A 12,697-nucleotide genomic window follows, 5' to 3' on the forward strand; every position below is an offset into this window, starting at 1 on the left:
CCCTGGACAGGTGGGCCCAGCTGGCTCAGGGATTCCCAATCATGGCTAAGCTTAAGGACTTTAGGCTGCTGGCTCTCAACTGGGAGTAATTTTGCAACCTCTGCATCGGTGGACACTTGCACACATTTTGACCTGTCATGGCTGGGGGCAGCTATTGACATCTCATGGGTAGTGGCCAGGAATGCTGCTAAACATCCCACAATGCACAGGATAGCCCCCAAACAAAGAATGACCTAGCTGCAAAGTTCAATAGTGTTGAAGTTAAAAAAAACAACAACCCTGGGTCTAGGTTCTCAAGCTGTAAAGGGCAGTGAATAACCAAGGGATTTGGTAAAAATGCAGATAGGTTGAGTGTGGGGTCTGAGATTCTACAGTCTGAGAAGCCAACTTCTAGGCCCTTGATCCTCAAAGTTGTGGTCCAGGGATCAGGGTACCCAGTGATCTAGGTATCACAGTATCCTACCCTTCCTGGGGAGTCCTCAGAAAGTCAGACCCTCGCCTCTCCCTCTCCCCCAGTGAATCAGAATCTGCATTTTAATAAGACCTCCAGGTGGTTCTCAGGCATATTCAGTATCTGGAAATCCTGGTGGCCCATTCAGAAGTTATGAATAATCTTTATCCTTTGGGGAGAGGGGAAGCCTGGGTAGATTTTAACAGTCCCCTCTGGTTCTCATACACAGCCAAGGGTTGAGAGCACAGAGAATGCCCTGGAGGAAGTGTTTTTTTCTCTGCCAGGCAGAACAGTCACCATGACATAGGCTCCACACAGTCCCCAATCTCTGGTAACACATAACCTGACAGCTCTCAGCTTCTTGGGACTGAATAATTTGTCCCCCCAGAAGCAGGGCTGCTTTTCGGCATCTGAAACCTGGCTGTTTGACAGACCACAAAAAAGTTCCTGCGTAAGAATGGGCTGATGTGGAGAAACAGGATTCAACCCAAGCATCTTAACTGTTGACAAGAAACTAGAGGAAAGAGGTACTCAAAATTACTGTGACTTAAAATTGGAAGGTAATGATAATAATAGCTAGCACTTCCTATATGCACTGTTCTAAGCATAGAAATTATTATCTACAGATGAGAAAGCCAAGGCAAGGAGTCACAGGTAAGTTATCTGTCCAAAGTTACACAGGTGGTAGGTAGTGAAACCAGATCTAAAACCCAGAGTCTAGGCTCCTACCTGCTGCTCTACTCCACCAAGCCCTGGTGCTTTAACACTGTCCTCACCTTAGGCATAATGAAAAGAGCTTATTAATGCCTCACACCCTCAAGAGGAAGGCTAGCTTTGGCTGAGCTGCTATTTGGCACTTCTCCAGGGCAGCTAGCTTTCAATTGCCCTATTTTGGGGAAGAAGAAAGTGGGCTTTGGGTGTAGGGCATCAAGGCTTTGCGTGACAGCACAGCTTGGCCACCTTTGGGATAAAAAATGCAAACCACAGTCTTGGCTGAGAAGTCAGAAAACCCAGCCATGGAGGGAAGGGTCTCTTATTTAAACAACTTGCAGTCCCTGGGTTAAGGGCCTTGAAAAGGCTGATAAGAGCAAGGCAGGGACCAAGGCTTTGGGCCCCCTACACCAGTGGTCGGCAAACTGCAGCTCTCGAGCCAAATGCAGCTCTTTGGCCCCTTGAGTGTGGCTCTTCCACAAAATACCCACTTCTGCGCATGGGCCACGAAGTTTCAATCGCACTGTACATGCGTGCCCGCATGTGGTATTTTGTGGAAGAGCCACACTCAAGGGGCCAAAGGGCCGCATGTGGCTCGCAAGCTGCAGTTTGCCAGCCACTGCCCTACACCTTTTTCTAGATGCCAAAGTCAGTTCCCCACAGTCCTTCCTTTCTCTCCAAACACTCCCAGGGACGGAAGAAAGTAGAGGTTTCAGGAAGCAAACTCAGAGCCTACAAATCCCTTCCACCATATTCTCACCTTTATTCATCCAAGTTGAGCCATCCTAGGCTACTCTCTGTTCGTCCAACTTGCCAAACTCGTTCCTACCCCCAAGGACTTTGCTGTTCTCACTGCCAGGCACTTGTTTTTTTACAACTATTTGCATGGCTGGCTCCTTTAAATCCTTCAAGTCGCAGGTCAATGTCACCCCCTCAGATGAGCCCTTACTGATCCCGCTAAGGTGTTCCTCCCACCACACATATATCGATGTGTCCTGACCTTCTTCATAGCATTACCAAGTTTCTTTGTGACTCTACCAATCACCTTTGATACATACTATTTATTTCTAGTCTGTCTCCCCCTACCAGGCTTTGAACTCAAGGAAGGCAGGAACAGGGTCTGTCTTGTCTTCTGTCCTTGAAGCTTAAAACAGTGCTTGGCACAGAGTAGAAGCTCTATAAATATTTGCTGAATGAATACATGAAACATTATTTCTAATCGGGTTAATGAAATGACGATTATCTTCTTGAGAATTCACCAGGATGATATGCTGTACTTTGCTATAGAGTTGTCTGCATCAGAGATATTCATGGAGTACCAGATCAGCAATTTTCCAAAGCAGAACCTAACACAATAGTAATTACAACATAGTAGCACAGCTAATATTTAATGTAGCGGTCGCCAACCGGTAGTCCACAGACCACTGGTTGGTCAGTGAGGTCTGAAAGGTTGGTGACCGCTGGTTTAAGGAAACCTTTGGAGCAGCGTTCACCAACTGGTGGTCCGTGAGGTCCAAAAGGTTGGCAACTGCTGATTTAATGCACATTTATTAAGTGCCAAGAACCGTGTAAGATGTTTTACTAGTTCAAAGCTCATAAACAAGCCTGATGCAGTAACTTGATCTTTTCTTCATTTTGCAGAGATGGACATCAAGGCTGGGAAAGCATATGTCACTTGACCAAGGTCAAACTATAGCACTTTAGTAAGGATCCATTACAGTGTAGGACCCTTAACCACTACGCTGCCCCACCCAGCACAGGACTCGTGGCAGTGCTCCATGAGACTGCAACAGCAGGACATATCTGGGAAAGTGACTCATTGTTCTCAGGAGATTCACCCAGCTGTGTCTTTCTTCCAACTTCTTCCACAAAGAACACACAGTTCCTCACAAATCCAAAAGTTCTCATTCTAATCAGATCTGTACTATGCAAGTTTGCTGATCAGGGTTGATTTTACAACTCCACATCAGTGCTGAGCAACCATTTTTGACTGAAATCACTGGTTCTCAGGCTCAGGGGTTGAACTTCATCTCCCTGGAATTGAACCTCTCTCTCTTCATACTTGAAGCAAAGGTTCAATTACTCTTCAAGTCAAAACTACCACATCACACCTTAGAGCAGCGGTTCTCAACCTGTGGGTCGTGACCCCTTTGGGGGTTGAATGACCTTTTCACAGGGGTCACCTAAGACCATTGGAAAACACATATATAATTACATATTGTTTTTGTGATTAATCACTATGCTTTAATTATGTTCAATTTGTAACAATGAAAATACATCCTGCATATCAGATATTTACATTATGATTCATAACACTAGCAAAATTACAGTAATGAAGTAGCAACAAAAATAATTTTATGGTTGGGAGTCACCAAAACATGAGGAACTGTATTAAAGGGTCACAGCATTAGGAACCACTGCCTTAGAGCAACAATTGACTCCTATACTTATTACCCATGTGCCCAACACTTCTTTCCCTTCCCTTCCCTTCCTTTCCCTTCCTTCCTTTCCTTTCCTCCCTCCCTCCCTCCCTTTCTGCCCCCCCCCCTTTTTCTTTCTTGTCTCTTTCCTTATTATTTATTTTTTCTCCTTTAAGGGGATTTTTTTTTTTTTAAAACTCCAACTCATTTAACCCTCACAACCACCCCATAGAATAGCTCCTATTATTATACCCACTTCATATATGAGAAAACTGAGGTTTTGAGGGGTGCTATCCCTTACCTAAGGTTACCTATTAAGTAAGTAGCAGAGTAGCCCCAACCTGTGGCTCCAGAGTCTTCTTTTAATCACCAGCCTCTGCTGCCTCTCTAACCCTGATTTGACATCTGCTCAGAAGATATTGTAAGTAAGTCTATTTAGCTGTTTATGGTACCAAATGAGTCATTCATTCACTCATTCATTCATACATATTTTAAAAACCGATTGCATGGTCACGACTGGGCTGAGGGAAGTGGATGCAGGGCCCCTGGTCTCCAAATGTTTGGCTTAGGGAACTAATAAGTAAAAAGGCAATGGTGAGAAGTTTGAAACTTTCCCTGTAAGAACAGGAACAAGCAAGGATGTCCTCTCTCATTACTGCATCCCAACATCATAGTGATATTCAACCTTTTTCATCTCATGGCACACATAAACTACTAAAATTCTATGGCACACCAAAAAAAATATTTTTTTTGCCGAATTGACCCAAAAAAAGGTATAATTTTTATTCATTTACACCAGATAGCTATTGTTGCATTGGCTGTTATCATTTTTTAAGTTTGATAATCTAAGAGAAAAGAGGGCAGTGCCCTCTTTAAAAAAAATTCTTATAGCACATGGTTGAAAATTGATGCAACATCGTATTGGAAGTCCTAGTTAACTCAATAAACAAAACAAAACAAAAAGGAAAAATAAGGTATACAGATTGGGAGAGAAGAAATATAGCTGTCTTTGTTCACAGATGACATGATCACTTATGTAGGAAATCTTAAAGACTTGAAAACAATAAACTCCTGCAACTAATAAGCATTTATAGGCTCTGGCTGAGTAACTCAGTTGGTTAGAGTTGTCCCACTATGCCAAGGTTGTGGGTTCAATCCCCAGTAGGGCACATACCAGAAGCAACCAAGGAATGCATATAAGTGAAATAACAAATTGATGTTTCTCTGTGTCTCCCCACCCCCCAAAATCTATAAATAAAGATAAAATAAGCACTTACAGCAAGACTGTAAAATACAGGTTAATAATCAAAAGTTAATAATGTTCCTATATACCAACAATGAGTAAGTGGAATTTGAAATTAAAAACACAAAACCATGTACCTTAACACCCTCCAAAATGAAATATTTAGGTATAAATCTAACAAAATATGTATAAGAGTTATATGAGCACCTAGCTGGTGTGGTTCAGTGGTTGACCGATGAACCAGGAGGTTATGGTTAGATTTCCAGTAGGGACATATGCCTGGGTTGTGGGCTTGATCCCATTGTGGGGCATGCAGAAGACTGCCAATCAATGATTCTCTCTCTGGAATCAATTAAAAAAATTTTAAAGAGTTATATGAACAAACTATAAAACTATGATGAAAGATATCAAACAAAAACTAAAGAAATGGAAAGACATTCCATGTTCAAAAATAGTAAAATTCGACATTTTCAAAATATGAGTTCTTCCCAACTTGATCTACAGATTCAAGACAATCCCAGTGAAACTCACAGCAAGTTATTTTAAGAGGAAAAAGACCCAGAATAGTCAACACAATATTAAAGGAGGACAGTCAGAGGACTCACACTACCTGACTTCAAGACTTACTATAAAGCTACAGTAATCAAGTATTAATGAAAGAATGAGCAAATAGAACACTGGAACAGAATAAAAAGCCCAGAAGCAGATACACATAAATATAGTCAATTCTTCTTTGACTGAGAAGCAAAAGCAATGCTAATGAAGCAAATTAATCTTTTCAACAAATGGTGTTGGAACAAGTGGACATCTATGTACAAAAAAAAATGAATCTGGACATAGACCTTACATCTTTCACAAAAGTTAACTCAAAATGTTTCATAGTCCTAAATGTAAAGTGGAAAACTAAAAAACTAGATGACAACATGGGAGAAAACCTAGATGACCTTGGGCAGAGCTATGACTCCATGAAAGAAAGAATTGATAAGTAGACTTCATTAAAATTAAGAACTACTCTGTGAAAGACAATGTCAAGAGAATGAGAAAATAAACCACAGGCTGGAAGAAAATATTTGCAAAAGATACATCTGATAAAGGACTATTATCCAAAATATCCAAAGAACTCTTATAATTTAACAAGGAAAAAAACAATCCAATTTAAAAATGGGCCAAAGACATTAACCAACATCTCACCAAAAAAGATATACAGATGACAAATAAGCATATGAAAAGATGCTCCACATCATACCTCATCAGGAAAATGCAAATTAAAACATTAATGAGCTACTACTACCCACCTTTTAGAATGCCCCAAATCCAGAACACTGACAACACCAAATGCTGACGAGGAGGTGGAGCAACTGGAACTCTCATTCACTGCTGGTGGGAATGCCAAATGGTACAGAAACTCTGGAAGAAAGTTTGACAATTTCTTACAAGCCTAAACATACTCATGCTATGATCCAGCAATCAAGCTCCTTGATATGTACCCAAATGAGTTGAATACTATGTCAACACAAAAACCTGCACACAGATGTTGATAGCAGCTTTATTCGTAATTGTCAAAACTTGGAAGCAACCAAGATGTCATTCAGTAGGTGAATGGATAAACTGTGGTGCATTCCAACAAAGAAAGGAAATGAGCTTTCAAGCCATGAAATGACATGGTGGAACCTTAAATGTTTATCACTAAGTGAAAGAAGCCAATCTAAAAAAACTACAAAGTGTACCTTTACATATTCTTGAAAAGATAAAACTTTGGAGACAATAAGAAGATTGGTGGCTGCCAGGAGTTGAGGGGAAGAGGGATGAATATGTGGAGCACACAGGATTTTTAGGGCAGTGAAAATATTCTGTATGATACCATAATGGTGGATACATGTCAATATACATTTGTCCAAACTTATAGAATGTACAACATCAAGAGTGAGTTGCAATGTAAACTATAAACTCCGGGCGATAACGATGTGTCAACTCAGGTTCATCAATTGTAATAAATGGACCACTGTGGTGGTGGATGTTAATAATGGGGGAGGCGGGGGCAGGCTAGAAGAGGTTAATGGGGGGGGGAAATGGGGATATATGTAATACTTTAAACAATAAAGATTTAAAAAAATAATGGGGGAGGCTATGCATTAGTGGGGATATATGGGGAATCTCTATAACTTCCCTTCAATTTTGCTATGAACTTAAAATTACTCAAAAAAGTGAAGCTGTTTTTTTTATTTTTAAAAAGCAGGCTAACAAAATAAGCCACCAATGAAAAGGCTCCTATTATACTGAAATAACAAATATTCATAATTTTAAAAAAATTGAACTTTATGTAAAATAAGGGTTTTTAAAAAATTTAGACTCCCCCTTACTCCCCAACAAAGATTTGAGAGGATTCCATGAGTTATCCCAACTACCTGCAATGGCTGGCACATGGTGAGTGCCCAATAAATGTTACATATTACATGTATACCTTGGTTTTTTAATCCTCACCAGAGGACATTTTTTCCATTGATTTTCAGACAGAGTGGAAGGGAGGGAGGAAAGGGGAAAGGGGTAAAAGAGGAAAGGAGGGAAGGGGGAGAGAGAGAGAGGAAGGGAGAGAGAGGTAGAGAGAGAGTGAGGAACATCCATGAGAGAGAGACACATCGATTGGTTGCCTCCCACACACACCCAGAATCAAATCCATGGCACTTTCGGTCCATGAGTCTACAGCAGCTGTTCTCAACCTGTGGGTCGCGACCCCTTTGGGGGTCAAATGACCCTTTCACAGGGGTCGCCCAAGACCACCGGAAAACACATACATAATTACATATTGTTTTTGTGATTAATCACTATGCTTTAATTATGTTCAATTTGTAACAATGAAATTGGTCACCACAACATGAGGAACTGTATTAAAGGGTCGCTGCATTAGGAAGGTTGAGAACCACTGGTCTACACCATAACCACTGAACAACACTGGCCAGCCAGGTATACCTTGTTTTAATGTGCTTCACTTTACTGCATTTCACAGTTGTTACTTTTCTTACAAATTGAAGGCAAGACCCACCATCAGCACCATTAGGAACTAGCTTTACTGTGGTGATCTGGAACCAAACCCGAAATATTTCCAAGGTATAGTTTATTGTTTCTAGCACCCTGGACAGCATCTGACACAAAGTAGGCACTTGCTGGCCCTAGGGGATCCAGCCACCTGCAGAAAGGAGCCAGTCTGAGGGAGGAAAGGACCTGGAAGGCCTTGGCAGCCAATGGTATTATTCAATAGGCAGGCAAGCAGGTAAACAAACCTGCCTGAAGAAACCAGTTCTGCAACCTTCCTCTGGCTGCTCTAGGCCCAGGTCCCAGAGCCTGTCTCAAAACTTTGATCTAGGACAGTGATGGCGAACCTATGACACGTGTGTCAGAGGTGACACGCAAACTCATTTTTTTGGTTGATTTTTCTTAATTAAATGGCATTTAAATATATAAAATAAATATCAAAAATATAAGTCTTTGTTTTACTATGGTTGCAAATATCAAAAAATTTCTATATGTGACACGGCACCGGAGTTAAGTTAGGGTTTTTCAAAATGCTGACAGGCCGAGCTCAAAAGGTTCACCATCACTGATCTAGGAGGTTTAATTGTTTCCCATTTAGATACAATTCAAAAGACTTTAGAGCTGTGTCCCTCACAAGCTTGCTTCCAGCACTTCAGGTTGGTGGCCAGTTGCTTTGCCACGTTCCATGCGTCACTTCCTACAAATGCTGAGAGGAGAGCCCCTTGTGATGGCTAGATTGGTAAATGGATTTGTGTGCTTGCAAATATTTACTGAACACGCCTGTGATCATATTTTTGTTCTACTAGGAGAGACAATTGGGAAAATTTTTGATTTCCCAGCCTTCTTTGTAGTTAAGAATGATCATGTGACTTTACATGGCCAATGACACATAAAGGGGAGTGAGTCTGTTGGCATTATAATTCTTGACTAAATAGACAACGCTTTGCTCCAGGTATTGCAGGAAGGAGTTCTTTGGAAAAGGTGAAGTGCTACTGCTAATGATGGGTACTGTTCTGAAATGGAGGTGGCATAGCCTTCAGGGGCATTGAGTTCCCCTGAGTCTACTATACAGACTAATAAAAATAGCTGGCATCCATTCATGTCCCTACCTGCTGCGCACTGTTTTAAATGCAATACAAATGTTAACTCACTTCCTCCTCAGCAAAGGACCAAAAGGCAGGTATTATTATCTCCATTTACAATAACAGAAGTCAAGTAAACAAAGTAAGCACCTTGCCCAACATGGATTTTAAGTGGCAGAGGGGATATTAGAACCCAAGTGACCAGACTTCTCTGAGACTCTTCATTGTTAGCTACACTTACAAGTATGAGCCCAGGCTAGTCCTGTGAAAATAACCAAAGCCATCCCTGCCACACATTGAGCATTTACTATGTGGCAACCCTGGAACTAAGTGCAGTCAGTGTGTGTGTTACCCTGCAAACACCCCCTGTGTTTAGCATCATGACTGTGTCCAGTGAAAAGGTAATAGGTGACAGGACTTGTCACATGATTGGTAAGAACTGTGGAGACTAGAGGGGCCTCCACCAGACACCAGATCATGACTCACAGAAACAGGTTGCAGGTCAATTTTCTTTCATTATTAACCACAGTAAATCATCCGCTCTCAAGGACATTCTTGTCCTCTCCTTGGCCACATGTGATAAAGGCCATATGTACCTTACCACAGAGAAAAGCAGGGCATGGAAGGAAACAGAGCTGAGAATCAAGGCCATGATCCCTCGCAGCTAGAACAGATCCTCCTCCCTTGTTTTAGCCTCACAGACTTTCCCTCCGCTCTGGAAGAAGCCACTCGGCTGGATAAAGAGAGAGCTCCAAGATGTGCTGTTAAATAAATAATAAAAAATTTAAAAAGCAAAGTGCAGGACAGGGTGTGGAATAGGCTACATTTTGTATAAGGAGGGGAAGATAAAAATAGATAATAGATATTTGTGGGGTTTTTTTTAAACCTTAGAAGGATATGCCAGAAACTAATACAAATGATTACTCAAGAGGAACAAGGTGGGCAGGGGAAGGGGTAAGAGAGACCTGCCAGTGTGTATGTCTATACACATGCACACAGGCATGCACATGCATAGGCACACACAGAGAATTGATTTTTGAAGCACATTAATGCATGACCTATTTTTTAAAAAGTATCACAAGTAAAAACAAAGCAGGGGTAATGGCAGAGGGTCAGAGAAGGCTTGTGATTGTAGACCTGAATGCATCCATCTGTGGGACTGTAGGATATTGTCCAAATCTCCCACTGGCCTGTGGATTCCTGAGGGCAGGCCTAGACCTGCTCTGGCTGCCAGCCAGATGCCAGCACGCAGCTAGTGACTGAGAAATGTTTAAAATGAACGTGAGTAGATGCACCAAGCAACCCACCTAGGCTTGTACCTCAGCTTGCAGCTGGGCTCTGTTTCCATGAAATAAAACTAATGGTTGAGGAGGAAGAGAACACAGCCACCAAGTGCAAGAAAAGTGCTCTAAGAAATAGTGCTGAAAGAAAGTGTGCACTGCAGGGATCAGCAAACTTTTTCTGTAAAGGGCCAGAAAGTAAATATTTTAAGTTTGGGGCCATATGGCCTTGGTTGCAACCACTCAACTCTGCTGTTATAGTGTGAAAACAGCCACAGATAATACATAACTGAGTGAGCACGGATGGTTGTGCCCCAATAAAACTTTATTCATGGATACTAAAACCTGAAGTTCATACAATTTTACGTGCCATGTAATACTTTTTTTTTTTTATTATTAGTTAAGGTATTACAAATGTGTCCTCATCCCCCCCATTAACCCCCAACCTCCCCCCCACACACAAACTCATGCTCCCATCCCCCTGTTGTCCATGTCCATTGGTTTGGCTTATATACATGTATACAAGTCCTTCGGTTGATCTCTTCCCCTTACCCCCGCCCTCCCCTACTTTCCTTCTGGGGATTGATAGCCTGATTGCTGTTTCTCAGTCTTTGGGTCTGTCCCTTTTCATCAGTCTATGTTGTTCTCTATAATCCACAAATGAGTGAGATCATGTGGTATTTATCTTTCTCTGACTGGCTTATTTCACTTAGCATAATGCTCTCCAGTTCCATCAATGCTGTTGCAAAAGGCAAGAGTTCCTTTTTTTTTTTACCGCAGCATAGTATTCCATTGTGTATATGTACCACAGTTTTCTAATCCACTCATCTGCTGATGGGCACCTAGGCTGTTTCCAAATCTTAGCTATGGTGAATTGTGCTGCTATGAACATAGGGGTGCATATATCCTTTCTGATTGGCGTTTCTGGTTTCTTGGGATATATTCCTAGTAGTGGGATCACTGGGTCAAATGGGAGTTCCATTTTTAGTCTTCTGAGGTAGCTCCATACTGTTCTCCACAGTGGCTGCACCAGTCTGCATTCCCACCAGCAGTGCAGAAGGGTTCCTTTTTCTCCACATCCTCTCCAACACTTGTTGTTTGTTGATTTGTTGATGATAGCCATTCTGACAGGTGTGAGATGATAACGCATTGTTGTTTTGATTTGCATCTCTCGTATAATTAGTGACTTTGAGCAGGTTTTCATATGTCTTTCGGCCTTCTGTATGTCCTCTTTCGAAAAATGTCTATCTAGGTCCATTGCCCATTTTTTTATTGGATTGTTTATCTTCCTTTTGTTAAGTTTCATGAGATCCCTGTAAATGTTGATGAAATACTTTTTTTAAGCACTAAAAAATGCAAACACTATTCTTAGTTCCTGGACCAGCTGTGGGCAAACTACGGCCCTCTTGAAATGAATAAAACTAAAAAAAAAAAAAAAAAAAGACCGTACCCTTTTATGTAATGATGTTTACTTTGAATTTATATTAGTTCACACAAACCATCCATGCTTTTGTTCCGGCCCTCCAGTCCAGTTTAAGAACCCATTGTGGCCCTCGAGTCAAAAAGGTTGTCCACCCCTGTCCTGGACCATACAAAAATAGGCAACACGGCACTATGTTGATGTATTTGATGTATGTAGACACTTTCTAAAAGGAGACAGGTCACAGTGGCTGCTTCAATGGAGGGTTCAGGGATGGGAAGGAAGTTGACTTTTTTACTTTTAAATAATGTACCATGTGCAAATTAATAAAATATTGTTTGAAAGTTAGTACTAAAGAGAGAAAGGAGGCTGTGTATGAAGAACCCAAACTCTGGAGTAAGAGACCAGGGCCAAAATCCCAACTCTCTTCCTTACTTGCTGTGCATCCAACAGGCAAGTTGTTTTATCCCTCTGAGCCTTAGCACTTTGGGGATTGGTACTGGCCTCATGAGCTGTCGTGAGGATTCCATGGGTTAATCCTTTTGTACTTTGTCAGGCACCTGGACTGTGCTGGCTATTGTTATCTTTCTTATTAAGTCATTCAAGGGAAAAAGTCCTTCTCAGAAGGGAAACCTGAAACATAACTGCAGCAATGAAATTCCCCTTGAAAGCCCGCCCAGTTCCACAGCGAGTCATCCATCTGTCCACATAATAGATGCCTCGTGACCTGGGGAAGCTCATTTGTATTAGCAACCACATTCCACAGAGATGCATCCTGGAGCCACGACTGCACATCCTGTTCAACGGGGCTGCTCCCTAAGTCTGGGTCTACTCCTAGCTGTCACACTGCAGGGCCATGCACTCATGAGATTATTAAGTGGCCATTTATTAAACACCTACTGTATGCAAGGATAAGCAGGTAGACATTCCTCTGGACCTCACTGTGGAGGCTGCAGGTACAAACATGAGCTTCTTTTAAAATAATTGGTGGGACCACAGAGTAGATGCTTTGGTTGTGTGTTCCCATAAACCTTGTATTTCTCTGTGTGTTTATTCATTT

General features: G+C 41.6%; 1 protein-coding gene across 11 annotated transcripts in view; it reads right to left on the minus strand.

Annotated features, from left to right (window-relative positions):
• The window catches only part of SIPA1L3 (signal induced proliferation associated 1 like 3), a 312,053-nt gene that overhangs the window by 254,939 nt on the left and 44,417 nt on the right, over window positions 1-12,697 (minus strand). For 9 of the 11 annotated variants that reach the window (XM_059666687.1, XM_059666692.1, XM_059666691.1 and 6 more), the window contains exon 2: window positions 6,121-6,232. The exons of the other annotated variants lie outside the window; for them this stretch is intronic. The gene's annotated coding sequence lies outside the window, so the exon portion shown is untranslated. The remainder of the gene's footprint in view (window positions 1-6,120; window positions 6,233-12,697) is intronic. 11 annotated transcript variants of the gene reach the window in all.

Source organism: Myotis daubentonii, chromosome 15 (genome assembly GCF_963259705.1).
Source record: "Myotis daubentonii chromosome 15, mMyoDau2.1, whole genome shotgun sequence".
In the NCBI taxonomy this organism is placed as follows: Eukaryota; Metazoa; Chordata; class Mammalia; order Chiroptera; family Vespertilionidae; genus Myotis; species Myotis daubentonii.